Here is an 18,249-nt window from a genome sequence, read left to right as displayed (position 1 = left end):
GTTCTCCAAAAGTTGAATCTGTTCATCTGGACGTAGCGTTTTGTGGGAGAAACGTTTCGTCACTCGTGACGAAATGTTACGTTATGGACCACTTTTCACACATGGTTGGTTTACCCACACAGCCGGCTGTAGCTTTTCAACTCACAGCCCAACACACACCCAAAAAACAGCCGAGAGAGCACAGACTACGCCCGAGAGGCGTGATTGCAGATGCCGCTCAGGTGGGTCCACCTCCCCTGCAGCGGCACTGCAGACCACGCCCCACCACACACATCAAACACGTAAAATAAATATTTATGCACTTTTGCATTCACTTTTTGTTTTTTGTTATTTTTACACAGTGTTCTGAATGATGAACAATGGTCTACAGCCAATCTTGTGTATTATTATACAAACTTTGGTTGTAAGATTCAGATAACTATTTAATAAAAGCTAAATATTTTATATGAGAGTAAGAAAGAAAAGTATATCTTTGTGTCCACCTTTCTCTGTTAATGCCCTACCTGGCCCCCTGGGAAAAGCTTTGCTAGATCCGCCCCTGCACAGTTACCAGCTGTCAGCTACACAAAAAAGGAGCTTGGTGTTTATTTGTCTCTCAGAAACAGTTCATAACTTCCCTTCAACTCATTCATGTCACCTAAAGGGTAAACCTGTTTCTCCATCACCAGTTCAGCTCTGATGATTCAGTAAGGACATCTGGTTTGGACCAGCCCTTTTTTCAGCTGTGGCTCCAGCAAACATCAGCTGATACTAGAAATTAAAATCAAATGAATTCTAACAACAGCTGATCAAGCTTAAACGTGCTGCTGTTGTTTAGCGCGATAAACAAAGAAGAGAGAAAAGCCGATCATTGATCAGTTTCATGATTGAAGATTCAACAGGCGAGAGAATGACAGGGGAGGCGGTCATAAAGTTCAACATCAGTAACTTAGCGCGCACACAGCTGTATAGAAACTCCGTCGTGCTAGCTAGCACGCAGTACGAGTTATTGTAACTGATTGTAAAAAGTCAGCACAACGAAAATAAACTACACCTAAACTCGGTTTATATCTGACCCAAATAAAGTGCAGTTCATAACTTCTTACCTGAAATTCAGTTCACCTCATGCTCTGACCGCTGTTCCAGATCAACTGGCGTTTAGATCAACTGGCGTTTAGATCAACTGGCATTGGTCGAACAGATGTGTGGCAGTCTCGCGTTTCAGGAGCTGCTACCGACAAACCAGCAAAAAAACCGCCAAATGTGTCATCTGTGACACTTGTGAGGTTATCTCAAACACACTCCGTCAGTCTTGATGCCGTTGAACAACAAAATGTTTAAAAATGACGCGAGTTTACCTGGTGATATCCTCATGCGCGACGCGATCGCGAAAACAGCAAACAATTAATACCACGCCGGTGTTGTTCACAGAACTGCAAGAGTAAACGATCGGGAGACTCTTGTCGTCGTTATCGTCCCCCTCGCACGTTTTATTTCTCCGGTTTCAGCGTTTTTGCTTCACAACTAAAGCGTGCAGTTTACTTTGGAGCTCTGACCAACTTCCATTCTTTTTAATTACTTAATTTCTTATTTAATCTCTTTTCCTTGCTTTTTTCACTTTTTCATGTAACCTGTCACAAGAATGCTAGCCAGAAGCAACTTGTGAAGTTATTTCTGTGTTTTTTGATCATACAGTGGCTTGCAAAAGTATTCGGCCCCCTTGAACTTTTCCACATTTTGTCACATTACAGCCACAAACATGAATCAATTTTATTGGAATTCCACGTGAAAGACCAACACAAAATGGTGTACACGTGAGAAGTGGAACCAAAATCATACATGATTCCAAACATTTTTTACAAATAAATAACTGAAAAGTGGGGTGTGCGTAATTATTCAGCCCCTGAGTCAATACTTTGTAGAACCACCTTTTGCTGCAATTACAGCTGCCAGTCTTTTAGGGTATGTCTCTACCAGCTTTGCACATCTACAGACTGAAATCCTTGCCCATTCTTCTTTGCAAAACAGCTCCAGCTCAGTCAGATTAGATGGACAGCGTTTGTGAACAGCAGTTTTCAGATCTTGCCACAGATTCTCGATTGGATTTAGACATCAGGCAGGTCAGGGATAAAGTAATATAGAAATTTAAAGCAGGCTTGGGCTACAAAAGATTTCCCAAGCCTTGAACATCCCACGGAGCACTGTTCAAGCGATCATTCAGAAATGGAAGGAGTATGGCACAACTGTAAACCTACCAAGACAAGGCCGTCCACCTAAACTCACAGGCCGAACAAGGAGAGCGCTGATCAGAAATGCAGCCAAGAGGCCCATGGTGACTCTGGACGAGCTGCAGAGATCTACAGCTCAGGTGGGGGAATCTGTCCATAGGACAACTATTAGTCGTGCACTGCACAAAGTTGGCCTTTATGGAAGAGTGGCAAGAAGAAAGCCATTGTTAACAGAAAACCATAAGAAGTCCCGTTTGCAGTTTGCCACAAGCCATGTGGGGGACACAGCAAACATGTGGAAGAAGGTGCTCTGGTCAGATGAGACCAAAATGGAACTTTTTGGCCAAAATGCAAAACGCTATGTGTGGCGGAAAACTAACACTGCACATCACTCTGAACACACCATCCCCACTGTCAAATATGGTGGTGGCAGCATCATGCTCTGGGGGTGCTTCTCTTCAGCAGGGACAGGGAAGCTGGTCAGAGTTGATGGGAAGATGGATGGAGCCAAATACAGGGCAATCTTGGAAGAAAACCTCTTGGAGTCTGCAAAAGACTTGAGACTGAATAGAATAGAATAGAATAGAATAGAATAGAATAGAATAGAATAGAATAATCCTTTAATTGTCCCACAAGGGGAAATTTGGTTGTAACAGCAGCCAAAAAGACACATATACAAACAAACAGTACACAGGACACAGAACAGAAACATACACAATTTTTCATAAATATTTACATTAAGGACAATGGTTACTATATACAGAGTACTGTACAGTTATTAAATTAAATAAAAATAACTGCAAGTAAGAGGCAAACCAGGTTGTAGTGCGAATCGATTGATTAACTTATTGCAGTTACAGTGCTGATGTAAACATCTATGATTGTTGGGAGCAGTCCTTCTGTCTCCCACCACCTGCACTGGGTCCAGGGTGCATCCCAGAACAGAGCTGGCCTTCCTGATGAGTTTATCCAACCTCTTCCTCTCAGCTGCCGATAAACCGCTGCTCCAACATACCACACTGTAAAAAATGACAGATGCCACCACAGAGTCATAGAAGGTCTTTAAAAGCGCTCCCTGTACTCCAAATGACCTCAGCCGCCTCAGCAGGTAGAGTCTGCTCTGACCCTTCCTGTAAAGAGCATCAGTGTTGTGGCTCCAGTCCAGTTTATTATTCAGGTGAACACCCAGGTACCTATAAGAGTCCACTATCTCAATGTCCACTCCTGGATGTTCACGGTGTCAGTGTGGTGGGTCTGCGTCTCGGAAGTCCACCACCAACTCCTTGGTTTTCCGGCGTTGATCAGCAGGTGGTTCTGCTGACACCAGTCCACAAAGTCCAGAGTCCACTGTCTGTACTCTGAGTCGTCCTCGCCTGTGATGAGACCGACTATGGCAGAGTCGTCAGAGAACTTCTGTAGGTGGCAGCGTGGGGAGTTGATGGAGAAGTCTGCAGTGTAGAGGGTGAAGAGGAACGGTGCCAGCACAGTTCCCTGTGGGGCCCCCGTACTGCAGACCAGTGTATCAGAGACACAGTCCTGTGACCTCACATACTGTGGGCGTTCTGTGAGGTAGTCCAGTATCCACTGGGACATGTGGTGGTCCACTCCCGATAACTTCAGCTTGTCTCTCAGAAGTCGTGGCTGGATGGTGTTGAAAGCACTGGAGAAATCAAAGAACATGATCCTCACAGTGCTTCCAGGCTTCTCCAGGTGAGTCAGAGCTCGGTGCAGGAGGTAGATGATGGCTTCCTCCACCCCGATGCCAGGCTGGTAAGCAAACTGCAGCGGATCCAATGAAGACCTCACCAGGGGACGCAGATGGTTTAGAACCAACCTGTCGAGGGTCTTCATCAGATGCGATGTCAGGGCTACTGGCCTGTAGCTGGTGAGGTCCTTGGGATGGGAGGTCTTTGGTACCGGTACCACACAGGAGGTCTTCCACAGCTGTGGTACTTTCCCCAGTGACAGGCTCAAGTTGAACAGATAACCTAGGATGCCACACAGTTCATCTGCGCAGCATCTCAGGAGTCTGGAGCTGATGCCATCTGGACCTGCAGCCTTCCGCACCTTGATCTTGCGAAGCTCATTCCTCACTTGAAGTGCTGAGATAGAAAGAGTGGATTTTGGGGGAGGGGTGTGTAGGTTGGAGTCCACAGAAGCTGGGGGTGGGTGTAATGACTGGGAGCTGGGAGGTGTGAAGCTGAGAGGTGTGAAGTCCTGAGATGAAGGACAGGCAGTCCCTGAAGATGAAGGAGATTGCAGCAGGGGGGACGATGCTGTGGAAGGGGTGGGTGGTTGATCAAACCTATTAAAATATTTATTTAGGTCATTGACCCACCCCAAGTCTCCTGCAGCCTGGGGGGTTGGTTTTTGTCCTGAGATTGTCTTCAGGCTGTTTCAAACCCCTCTGATGTTGTCCTGTTGCAGCTGCTCTTCCATCTTCCTCCTGTAGTTTTCCTTTCCTTGCCTTATCTTCCATTTCAGCTTCTTCTGGACAACTCTCAGCTCCTGTTTGTCCCCAGATCTAAAGACTCCCTTCTTCTCCTTGAGGAGAGCCTTAATTTCAGGATTTATCCATGGCTTGTTGTTAGAAAAACACCGTACGTTTTTGATGGGTACGGTGTTGTCCACACAGAAGTTCATGTAATCCGTAATGCAGTCTGGGATGCTGTTGAGGTCATCCTCCAGAGGGCTGCAGAGGTTGTCCCACACAGTAGAACGGAAACAGTCCCTCAGGGCCTCTTCAGTCTCTGCCGACCATTTCCTTACTGTGCGTTTCACTACTGGTTCTCTGTGTACTAGAGGTTTATACACAGCCTGGAGATGAACCAGATTGTGATCTGAGCCCCCCAGGGGAGGAAGAGGTGATGAGCTGTATGCCTCCTTGGTGTTGGCATACAATAAGTCCAATGTTTTATTGTCTCTGGTGTGGCAGGTAACATACATGGGTGAAGGTGGGGAGAGTGGAGAGTGGAGGACAGGGAGATAGTGTAAAGTAAAGTAAGTGTGTAAAGTGTGTTGTGTTAGTCCCCGAAGGGAAATTACTCCTCTGCATTTAACCCATTCACCCAGTGAAGCAGTGGGCAGCCACCAGTGCAGCGCCCGGGGAGCAGTGTGTAGGGACGGTACCTTGCTCAGGGGTACCTCAGGGTAGCCGTTCAGTGGGGTCGAACCCCCGACCTTCCGATCATGGGGCAGACACTCTACCTACTGAGCTATCCCTGCCCTAGATGTGATTAAAGTCCCCAGAGATCAGAAAAAGGGCCTGAGGGTGCTGTGTTTGGAGTCTGCTGGTTACAGTGTGCAGGACCTCACAGGCTGCTACAGCGTTAGCAGAGGGCAGGACATATACAGCTATCATAATCACGTGTGTAAACTCTCGCGGTAGATAGTACGGTCTCATGCTAACCACTAGCAGCTCAATGTCCTTACATTGAGACTGGGGCGGAGACTGGAGCGGAGGTTCACCTTCCAGCAGGACAACGACCCTAAACATAAAGCCAGGGCAACAATGGAATGGTTTAAAACAAGACATATCGATGTGTTAGAATGGCCCAGTCACAGTCCGATTACATCGAGAATCTGTGGCAAGATCTGAAAACTGCTGTTCACAAACGCTGTCCATCTAATCTGACTGAGCTGGAGCTGTTTTGCAAAGAAGAATGGGCAAGGATTTCAGTCTCTAGATGTGCAAAGCTGGTAGAGACATACCCTAAAAGACTGGCAGCTGTAATTGCAGCAAAAGGTGGTTCTACAAAGTATTGACTCAGGGGGCCGAATAATTACGCACACCCCACTTTTCAGTTATTTGTAAAAAATGTTTGGAATCATGTATGATTTTTGTTCCACTTCTCACGTGTACACCACTTTGTATTGGTCTTTCACGTGGAGTTCCAATAAAATTGATTCATGTTTGTGGCTGTAATGTGACAAAATGTGGAAAAGTTCAAGGGGGCCAAATACTTTTGCAAGCCACTGTATACGGACTGTTTAATGCAATTCAATTCAATTTTATTTATATAGCGCCAAATCACGACAACAGTTGCGTCAAGGTGCTTAGTTTAACCCAGTATGCGGAGAGCAATCGAGCAGCGGCTCCATTGTTTACACCCGGGATCAGCTGTTAGCACTTAGCAACCAGCTGATTCACCCCAGAGAAAGACCAGCGTTACGGCGGAGGAGACAGGGCTGTAGAGCTGGAGCTAAGTGTTGAGAGCGGAAGAGACGGTACAAACCATCTGTACCCTCGATCATTATGGGAAATGTTAGATCTGTCCCAAGTAAGATCGAGGAATTGGCAGCTCTGACCAGATTCCAGAGGGAGTACCAGGAGGTTAGCATGATGTGCTACACAGAGTCGTGGCTAACACACCTCACTCCTGACTCTCACGTGACTGTTCCGGGATTTCACCTAGTGAGAGCAGATCGGGACGCGAAGGAGACCGGCAAGAGGAAAGGTGGGGGGATTGCGATGTATGTGAACGAGAGATGGTGTCAATCGGAGCACATCAGTGTACAAGAAGGGTCTAAGTCAGGGGCTGTGAAAAGATTTTGTTTATTATTCAAATATGCTTTGCTTGTAACTGTGTAAACTCTGAATGATGATTCACCCTGATAAAACATGAAACCTTGCCTATGCTTATCAAATGCCTGTGAAGACAAGTTCCTGTGTAAAGAAGAACGGAAAATGCCACTTAAGCAGACGTTTAGTATAGTACGGACAGAATGTTTAGTAAGATATGCATTTGTCAGTTAAGCAATCTATATTCTGAGAACAGGCGGAGATTGCCTCCGTCTGCTGTGTAACCTACATGCCTATATAACCTGCAATAAAGAAGAGTACTGTGTGACTCTCCCGAGAGTTCACCCATTGTACATATGATTTTTTATATTGTCTCACTGTGTCTCTGTTTTACTTTGGCAGCTTTCTATTTGGGAATTTTCCCTTAACATTTCTTGGTCCTTCGAAGCCGGATGAGACAGCCTTTTTAAAGCAGCTCTCACAGAAGGCGCCTCACCAGGTCCCGTCGGTGCGAGAAGCCCACGTTGAAGTCTGCCGGCAGCTCACATACTAGGTGTGTGATAAAACCCAAGAGCGTGGTCGGGTCTTGGTCAACGTTTTACAAGCGGTCCGCACCGTCGGGGCTGATCAGGTGCATCTGAAGAAACCAGCGCCAAGGTAAGACAGACTACTTTGAGATAATAAAGGTTTTGCGCAAAACGAAAACGAAACTTAAAAGAAATAGACTCGTCCAAGAGAGACTGGAAGCATTAAGCTCGTCTTGAGGACTGGTAGTCAGCTCGCCCGCAGAGGGTTGGAAGCAGTAAAATAAAGATTGAGCTCGTCATAAGTGATTGGTAGCTCCCCGAAAGGGTAAAATAGGCCTAGCTCGCCCACAGTGGCTGGAAGCAGTACGCTCGTGTAACATATGTGTTAAATACTTGTGAATTTCACCCAAAACACTTTTTTTTTTTGGATTAAATATGTCATTTTTGCATCTCGGTCTCCTACCTGTGTGATCTGAGTCTGTGTGCGTTCGTGTGTGTGTGCGCTGCGTAGTGACGTAGGCGCGTGCATGTGTGCCCCGGTCACAGCTCCTTTCAGCATGGCCGGAGGTAAGTCACTGCCACGTTGCTCTCTGCTAATTAAAGTTTGTTCAGAGCCCAAGCTGCAATGTGAATACAGTCGAACCGCAGCGTTTTTGTTTGTCAATAAGAGATTTGTTCGGGATAAGTTTTGTGGAGGGCGGAGTTTGGTAATATACTTTTTTTAATGAGTTTTAGCCGAGAACGCAGCTGAAATGCTAGCATGCTAAGTTAGCCTGATCGCTAGCGTCTCGTGAGCGTACTCGCGGCAGTCTTTTTTTTAACAGCGTGCACTCTTTTTTCCTTCGTCAGGAGAGGTGCACTGGCAGACACATGACACACACGAAGATCACATCCTTATTTCTGTGTTGCAGGTATGGAGATGTTCTTATGTTTTGGAGATGCAGTCTTTCATTAATTGTTTTTATAAGTACAGTGTTGCATTGCCTGTTGCATGGCGGTTATTAATATGATTGTAATGAAGTGTAATGTTTGAATTATAAGCACTAGAATATTGGGTCCTGGTTATTGAATTGTATTTATCTGACTGTTTATTTGTTTTTGAATTATTTTGTTTATTATTCTTATAAGTTGTTTTGATGATTTTTCAGTGACATATTATTTATTTTGTGCTTTTTGTTTTTGAGAGCTTAAGTTAAGGTTTTAAAACAATTTGATGTATTTGATTTATTATATTATTGTAATATTAATGAAGCTGCGGGCACAGCTCCTTTCAGCATGGCCGGAGGAGAGGTGCACTGGCAGACACATGACACACACGAAGATCACATCCTTATTTATGTGTTGCAGATGTACAGTAAAGAGCCAAAGACCCAGTACTGTCTCCTGCCTCTTACTTTTACGCCAGAACACAACGCAAGAACAACAGGCGTAACACTTGAACGGGTTACACTCGCCTTAAGAGGCTGGTAGCGTGAACGCGCGTTAAAACTGTCTGTCTTTATTGTCTATTTTTTTTTTTGGTGGAATAAGTTGATTTTTACAGCACAATAAGGAGGCTGAACTATTCCACTGATTTGTTTACTGTTGGTCGCTGAAGTACTGGTGAACTGAGAGGAAGGTCGTGTTTTATCACATAAAGGTGACACCGCTTTCAAGAATAGCTTGAAAGTAGAAGGCGTGTCAGCCACCCTCTCTGTTCTCGTGCCAGTGAAAGCGCCGCAGGTGTGTGTGTATTACTAAGCGCTAAATACATAAAGAAGTAAATAAAATAAGTAGAAATAAACATATAAAACAAATAAGAAAATGGGAAATAAAGCAACAAAACTCACTGCTGACGAGCAGTGGCTAGAAAAGAAATGTCCAGGCGCCGGACAAATTAGTGCATCTAGATGGAGAAATCCAAAGAAAACTAAATGCCCGACATGGGAAGGAAAATGCAGCCCCTCTGCTTTAACAAAACTAAAAGAAACCTTACAGGCAGAAATAAATATTGAAAGAAATCCAAAAAAGAAAATAAAACGCTCTCAAGAGCTACAATATTTTAATGCATGGAAAGAGGAGGAAGGAAGAAGAAGTGAAAATAGGGAAAAAAGACAAAATAAAAAAGAAACAATACTACAGAAACCTCAGCCACCCCCTTACGTACCAACGCCATCAGCACCAGAACCACAGTCAAAAAACCCGTTCACTAACCATTATGGCCAAGCCCAAGAAATGTTAAAGGCGGCAACCACAAAACATAACCCACAAGAAGATATCGGTAAAGATCCATCAGGTAGAGATATGTGGGGGACCAGACCCCCCGGCTCATCTGGGTTATTCGATGATAGCCACCCCAAACCCCAGATTTGGTCAGCTAACTGGCAGTGAAGGTAATGAACGCGACGAAGATAGAACATTTTATGTTTTCAAACCTTGGTCACAAACGGATAGGCAAAATGTATTGAAGGACGTCCCGCCTTTAGAGCAAGGTTTTACACAGTGGATGGAAACGGTCGAGCTGATCAGACAACAGTGGGTTCTGAACGGCCACGAAATGCTTCAGGTCCTACAGGACTTATTAGGTTTAAAAATGGGAACAGTACGAGACGGTTTTACTGGATCAGATGCTGATGGCGATGCACTCACCCCACAATCCGAACAATTAAATGCAGCAATGAGAGATGTTTATGAGCGGGTAAGGGTCCGTCTGGCCCCCAGAGCAAATTATACTAAAATAGGGGAAGTAAAACAGAAGGAAGCTGAAACTGCGTCAGACTTCCTAGACCGGCTGCGCCCGGTCTTCAGACAAAACTCAGGGTTAGACTAGAAAAATTTGCATTTCCTGCGAAAATGCAGTGTGGATGCTGTAAAGCTGAAGCTGTCTGCTGAAAATAGTTGAAAATAGCTGAAGAAGCTGAAGAAATCACAGTCAGTGTTTAAAAAGTTGTTGAAATTTAATTACGTTGCAGGACAACATTAGGTTAACAAAAATGTAATAACTTAGCAGAAATGCAATAACTTAGAAGAAACATAACAATTCAGCAGAAATGTTGTAGTTTACCAGAAGCTACAACTTAGCAGAAATAAAATAATTAAGAATAACATAAATTAACATAACATAACATAATAAACAAAAGTAGTGTAACCTAGCAAAAATAATATAATTTAGTAGAAAATTAAAACTTGGCAGAAATATTACAAGTTATCAGAACTGCTATAATTTTGCAGAAATGTAATAATGAGGCAAAACTGTCAACAGATAACAGCTGAAAAGGCTGAAGTAACCTCAAAGTTACTGGTTTAACTGTTAAAAATTACCAGATACATTAGAAAAGGAAGAAAATCAGCCAGCAGATAAACTGATGTGGAACAAAACCAAGGTAAAATAACAGTTTACACAGCTGGTGAAATCTAAAATGGCAACAAAAAACAAACAAACAAAAAAAAACAAAACCCACACAAACAACATTTAGGTAATAAATGCACAAGATGCTGTGGTCAGAGATAAAAACACCCCAAAATAATGTTATTGAAATGCCAAAGAGTGGAAGAAAGTTTAGAAAGTAGAAAACCAGTAGTAGAAAAGTAGAACATTCAAATATTTTTAGAAACATATGATACAAAATATTTACTCAGTTGTTTCAATGATTACAATAATGGCATACAGAAATAAAAATCCCATTTGGGATAAACAGAAAAATATTAATAGAAAATGCAAATCAAATGGATCTAACATCTATACAAACAATTGAAGCATATGTTAGAATTGTGAACATATCCTTGTTTGCCATGTTTATGTTTATGGCCCTAAGATGCGCAGACACATGATAGGCTATTAACTGCAAAAATATACACATATGCATATACGCAAGTGAGAGACAAAATATATCCTCTGATTTGCTGGAATTTTGTGTAAATACCATTTGGCAAGGATAAACAACATGTTCCAATGCCACGTTAAAATTTTCACAAGCTTCATTTTTTCAATTAGTTTACAGTTTCCTGATTTTATGATAAATATGGTACCAATCTACAAAATACTGTCGAAATGAAGTCCACATTGTGATATATTTGAGGTGTAGAGAGTCACACAGCTGAACAATCGATGTGCATATTTAAAGAAACAGGGATCAAATAAAGAACATTGTTGTGGAATATATTACAGTGAAAAATAATCACTGCCCTGCGTTAGAGAGTGACTTATGATGAGGTATTAATTGGGTTAACTTTACCTCTAACAGCTTTTCACATAGTGCTGTGACCAGGATGAAATCCATCATAAAGTAACTGTAAACAGTAGAACCATTAGCATGAATGTTATGGTTCTACTCTGATCAAAACAAAAGTCAGCTGTGTGACCTGATATAAAATGATAAAGAGGAACACATATAAATGGATGTGACCTTTATGGACTTTTCAAAATGACTTTATATGTCTGACCCAATATCTATATATATTAGAGCAGATGTGGAAAACCACTGTTAGACCTAGTCTATACTAATGTAGTTACTGACACCCCATACTAAGGCAGGATTCATACAAACACACACTATTTATTCTCTTAAACATTTTCTTTTTCACATTTTGAGATTGTGTAATTTCTATAAAGAATATGTGTAATGGTTCAATAGATATAGTTATTTAAATGTCCATAATAATCACATGATCATTTTTGTACATCCTAGAATTCAAGATTTAGAGCTGTGTGTTTGTATGAATTCAGCTTGCTATACTTATAGATTTAGATATATTAATCCACTATTTACCCAAACAAATTACATTGTTTGGGTAAATAGATTCGGTTTGTCCTACAAAATAATTATTCAACAATAAAAAAAAAAACACAAAAACATCTGCACATTAATCCAGAGTTCAGTTTCATATGTCTGATATTGTTTGTTAAATCTGGTGACACAAACACAGTCAAAAATTCCTTGCTAGTGTGACATGTGGTCCTTTTGCCTTTGACCAATGATATGCTGGTTACTTGGACCAGTTTAGTATTTGCTGTCACAGAGGAATGTTAACCATAAATCCAAAAGACAAAACTGAAAAAAATATGTTAATTGCAAACATGTTTTTGCTTAGTAAAAGGACTGAAATTACATGGAAACTGTCACCTTAAAGCCTCATTGTAAATATCATCACAAACAGATGTTTTACACACAGCTAACAAAGCTCCACCACATCCGATCACTGCATATAAATCTAAAAGAAAACAAACAAACAAAAAAATAAAAAATAAAATAATTAACAAAAGGGAAGACTTTTGATTTAATAACTAAGCTTAAAATAAGTGTTACCTTTGAATATTTGTGGGAAAAATCTGATGCTACCCCAAGAATACAAAGCCACACTGGAAACAATGACTTGCAGCCCTCTGTCTTCCTGGAGTGAGGTGCCTGATCAGTAGCAGTGAGTTGACAGAAGTGGGTGTCTGTAAGAGTGGTCAAACACTGATACTCTGTCCACTTGCGTAGAGTCTAAGAAGCTGGAATGCAGCCACACTGTACGAGCTTGTTCTAAAAAATACAGAAAAAGGAACATTTTATTTGTGTTAAGGCCTAAAACTACAAATAAGTTATAAAATGGACAATTTTGAAATACCTTATAGGTGCTGCAGGCCACATAACCAGAATCCAGAGCAATCTCACACTCACATGATGGTGAGGAAAGACCTGAGCTCTGCAATGAGGTTTGAATGTCTCAGTTGGGACACTGAAGAACTTAGAAGACAGCAATACCTGCACAGAGAGACAGAGTAGAAAAAGCATAGATTTTTAATCCATAATGTGAATTAAAACTCAAAAAGTGTCAACAAGTATAATCATTTGAATGTGTAATTCTTTATGCAATAAACAGGATTTAAATTAATTAAATGAATTAAAAGCAATGACATTTTTATCAAAGATAAAGAATCATACCTCTCTCTGCTATGAGGATCACTGAGCATCTCTGACAGGAAATACAGTTTCCTCAGTATGAGTCATCATTGATGGTCTCAAAGGTGTGTAGTGTGGCAGCATGATGATGGTCTCCAGATCAGGCAGGAGGTCAGGTGATGGGTGTGTCATCTTCTCCATTGAAGACACACTGGTAAGGCAGTTCATGAAACAGCAGTCTCCTTGTGGCATGTAGTTATCTGTGCAGTCCAGCACTGATGGATCAGGTTTGGCTCAGCAGTTCATGAAGATGGTGTTAAGATGTTGTTGTTTCAGCTGAGGATGGTGAAGCTTGAAGGTTTTCCACAAAGGAAACAGGACTGTGTGTGCCCTGTCTGAAAAAAAATACATCTACAAAACATAAAGTGCTTTTAACACCACCCACCCTCCCCACCCACCCATCTCAGCCCCCAAGTGTCTATGTAATGCTGGTATGGGGTGTCAGTTACTAAATCTAATTAGTGCGTCAGAAAGCGGGATACACCTAAAGCCCCCGCTTTCTGATGTCTTTGTTTATTAGCAGCTTTTTCCAGCTGCTCAGAGATTCTGACTTGGCCTTTATCCACCCAAACCCAAACCCACCGGATAAAGGCCAAGTCAGAAAATGGATGCAGAAACTTTCCATGTACTTCTAAATCACATTTAATATATATTCTGTAAGCTGTAAAAATGTTTTCTCTACATAATGTATCATTATAGACATCTCTGGTAGCCTAAAGATAGTTTAAAACTTTTAATATTTTTTACCTGTAAAACATGATTAGCAAAAACTCATTCATCCCAAAAACATTTGATTCTACAAAATTTACTATAATCAAGAAAATATAATTGTCTGTATTTATTCATGTGATCCATAATAAATACCTGCATTTATCTGGGATTTATTTATTTACTATTTCATATTTGAAAGCCCTTTGAGGGGAAGCTCTCGTTTGTTGAGATACATACGTCAGAGTAAAAAACAGTATCCTAAAAGGAGATGACAATTAACATCCATGAAAAATGCATTAGTAGATTTAGTCATTTAAAACATGAGAATAAAAATAAGTTATGTCCGTTTAATACTTTTTGCAGCATATTTCAGATCTGAGGTGCATGATAACAGAAAGCAGATCTCCGGCTCTGCATGAAGTACAGCCATGATTTGGTGAAATGATTAATAACATTGCAATAAGAAAGGCTCTTCTTACAGACACAGTAGGAAGACAATATGAAGAAATATGATTTTCAATGAAAAATCTTTTCATGCTCTACAATCAGTAAACTCTGTAACAAACATGATCTGTAACTGTTTCAAAACTCACCAGACGACTTCATGATTGGCTGGAGGACAGGACACAAAACACAGGGTTGTGGTAACTGTAATATGTCCTCAGGACACCTGAATGTAGACTGTGCTGTGGCTGAGAAACAAAAATGAGGTCAAGCAGGGTGTTCTTGTCTGTAGTGGCAGAAGTGATCAGCTGTGAATACCCTCTAGACTGAAACTGCTCCAGAATCTGTTTTCTTCCACTCTGTAACTGGTTCTCATTAAAATCTCCACACACAATTATTGGATGACAGTCCATTATTTCAAGTGAATCTAAAAGACTTACCAGGTTTTGCATGAACGGTGTCAAACTGTAGTCAGGAGGTCTGTACACAACAGCAATGAGTGCAGGGAATGGAGCCTGAACCTTCAACACTAAAAACTCAAGATCAGTGACATTATGCAGATACTGTTTTACCTGAACCTGAAAATGATTCCTCAAATACACAACAACTCCACCACCACTTCTGCTGGCCATGTGAGGAAAGTTTGTGTAGGACACATGTCTGTTGCGTTTGAACATGGTGTAGCCGTCCAAATGAAGACTGTCTGCAACAAAGGAGCCTTGGAGGTGAGACTCTGTGAGACACAAAACATCTGCTAAACACATTTCATGATGACTCTTGATGTCACTGATGTGAGATGGCAAACCCTGTGTATTGTGATGGATCAGTGTAAGAGTGTCAGGTCTGCTGGCTGTTTCTCTGACCTGAAGAAGAGGCATCATTTCCTCAACGCTGGCTTGTCTCATGGTTTGGAGCGCTGCAGTTACCTCAGGATTGGCATAAATCTTTTTCTCATCCAAGTCCTGTAAATAGAGTCCACTGAGAGCGTCACCCTGCTGAGAGCAACATAAGCCATACCTGGTTCAAAAATGTTCTTCATTGAAACTACAGCTGTCTGTGTTGTAAGACCCTGAGTTTTGTGAATTGTGCAGGCGAATGCGAGCTTTACAGGAAACTGTCTGCGTACCGCTCCTTTAAACTTCAGACTCTCCTCTGCTCTCTCAATGTAAACCAGATCATCAGATGCTGCATTAGCACTGCGGGTGTTTCTTACAGACTGCCGGTTGTCCATTCTGAGCCCCAGTTTAATTATGTGTCCATCATTTTCAGATCTCACCACCTTTATCAGTATACCAAAAGCACCGTTAACCAAACCGTTTAGTGTGTCCAAGTTTCTGGTCAGCATCACTCGGGCTCCTTCAGCAACATTCAGGGTGTCGGGTAAATCATTTCGCCCACCTGTAAATGGTTTGTCTCTTCGTGCCATTCTGCCTGTACATTTATCCTTCTGGAAATCGTCTGCATTGATGATTATAATGTTTGAATGAAGCTTCTTGAGCGTATCTGTGTTGTGGGATTCAACATTCTTGTTGGTGGCATAAATGTGTAAGACCTCGATTGGACATTCTTCTGGTGCAGTCACAGCCTGTGACAACAAATCTCTGTCGCACTGAGAAAGCTCATCTGTCTTTTCTTTGACTCTAATCCTGTTCAGCATCTCTGCAAAGGCTACATCATCTTTTTTTGACGCATGATCTCGGTTAGAGTGATCATCTGAAAATGTTCCTGCCATAGGTCAATCTGTTCTGGATCATAAACACAGAGGCTTAGATTGTCGCACTGGTGGCAGCTGGTAAAAATCTCCAACAGCTAAAACTGACATTCCACCAAAAGGTCTCTGAGTGCCTTTGATTTGTTTCAGTCTTGCATCCACATAAGCAAAAGGGTTTTGAAACCATCGAAATCTCATCAATAACAATAATTTCAGCATTCATCAGTTCAGATCTGACTTCATCCAGTTGGTTACCAAGTCCTTGAATGGGTGGTTTCAGACTTCTGGGTAGTTTCAGTAGAGAATGTAACGTAGAGCCATTGATAGAAAAAGCTGCTGTCCCGGTAAATGAAGTCAGTAAAACAGTTGGATTTGATATGTCAGCTTCTTCTGCATTAGAAGGCAGTCTGCTCAGGATCTTTGATGCTTCAGAGTGAATACATTTAATCAGATGTGACTTTCCAGTTCCTGCACCACCGTTGATATAGAAGAAAAATGGATCTGGGTTCAAACCACAAACTCGCTGAATACACCAGTCTCTTATAGCATAGAACATGAGGCCTGCTTCTGGTTCAGATTCTGATACATTACACGTACCACAGCTGGATCGACTGCAGGTTGTTCTCTGATGGCTCTGATCTGTGTTACAGCATCAGACTGACGACTGTAGTCGGGGACATTCTCCTGTTCGTTCTCATCATCAGAATGTCTCTCAGGAAGATTCTCATCACATTGCATCCTCACAACTTCAGATTCAGGAGCAAGATTACACCATTCATCAATCACAACATCCCTATTTTGTTCAAACTCTTCCAGTGCACTCTCAATATCCTCAGAGTTCTTCTCATACTTGTCTTTATTTCTCTTTACAACCCTTTTCACAGACTCACTGTGGTCTGAACATGGAAGTCGTACAAAACCCGAGTTGTAGAAGGACTGATAGGTTTGGAACCCTTGTGGTTTCAGTTCCTGCTCTGATCTGTGTGGAAGGTAAAGTCTCAACAGTCGTCCATAATATTGCTCGGGATCTTTTTCTTGTGAGCAGTGGTAATACCTGATTATAGCTGGTTTATCATTCTTTTCGCCTTTGTACAAATCCAAGCTGGTTTAGAAGAGGAAGCACATCTTTTCCTTCATTTGGACCACTCACCAATCGGCACAGGGCAGCAAAATCAGCCAGTGACATTTCCTCATATTCTGGTGTCTCAGGTCTGCATTTGTATTTATCGCTCAAACTTGTCATCCAAATATTACAACTGTCATGTGTTGTGGATTCCAGGTAGCTCATCGGGCGACTCATTTTACTGGGTTATCATCTGTTGGTACAAATACAACACTGGGAACATTTTTTCATTTTTAGGCCACAGACTCGAGTCACACACTCCTGTGCGCTGATTTCTCTCTTTTTTGAGTAAGCCTGCATCACAGCTCTCATTTCATCACATTCATTGACCGTGTTCTTTGCAGAGTTATCAATAACTGTCTTCAGGTATTCAGAGAGGCCAGATTCTCTCTTTGTTATATATTTACAGAGGTATTCTATACATGAATAGGCATTCAATATGAACGAGACATCTAAATTAGAGTTCCAGGCTTCAAGCAGGTCTGGGTTGTAATTGTTGATCCAACAGTCCTTTGGGTCACGTTTCAGAATCAGCGCTGTTTTCTTGTTTATGTCTTGGAGGCATTGCTCATACTCATTCATTGTCAAGTTGCATCGTGACAGAATCTGCTCTATGGTGAGAGAAGCAGCTTCAGGTTCCTTCAGCAGGTTCAACAAAGGTCTGAGTTTGGCTTTTGCAGCTTCAGTGTCTGAATCCTCATCCTGTCTCACAATCATTGTTCTTGTGGCTGGCGGTTTTGGAAACCCAAATCTACAACCAGAGTTTACACTCTTAAAGCATGTGTTTGTGTGGTTTTTGCTGTGCTTTTGTAGTTCAGCGACTTTTTTGTGCAGTTCAGGCTGTTTTTCTGGATCAGGGAGTTGAGCTGAGATGTATCTGTCCACAAAGTCACAGACAGTTTGGTCGTCATCCACATCTACTTCTACCTTTTCTCGAATCCACAGCAACATGTGTATATGCGGACTACCTCTGTGCTGGAACTCAACTCTGTAAAAGTAATCAATGATTTCACCAAGGGGCTGTGCAGGAGAAAAAAGCAAATCTCTGAACAAAGCCTCAACACGCTTATCAAACATTCG

This window comes from Oreochromis aureus, linkage group 6, assembly GCF_013358895.1.
Source record: "Oreochromis aureus strain Israel breed Guangdong linkage group 6, ZZ_aureus, whole genome shotgun sequence".
Lineage (NCBI taxonomy): Eukaryota > Metazoa > Chordata > Actinopteri > Cichliformes > Cichlidae > Oreochromis > Oreochromis aureus.
The sequence above is the reverse complement of the archived record's forward strand: the minus strand, read 5'-3'. Positions refer to the sequence as shown.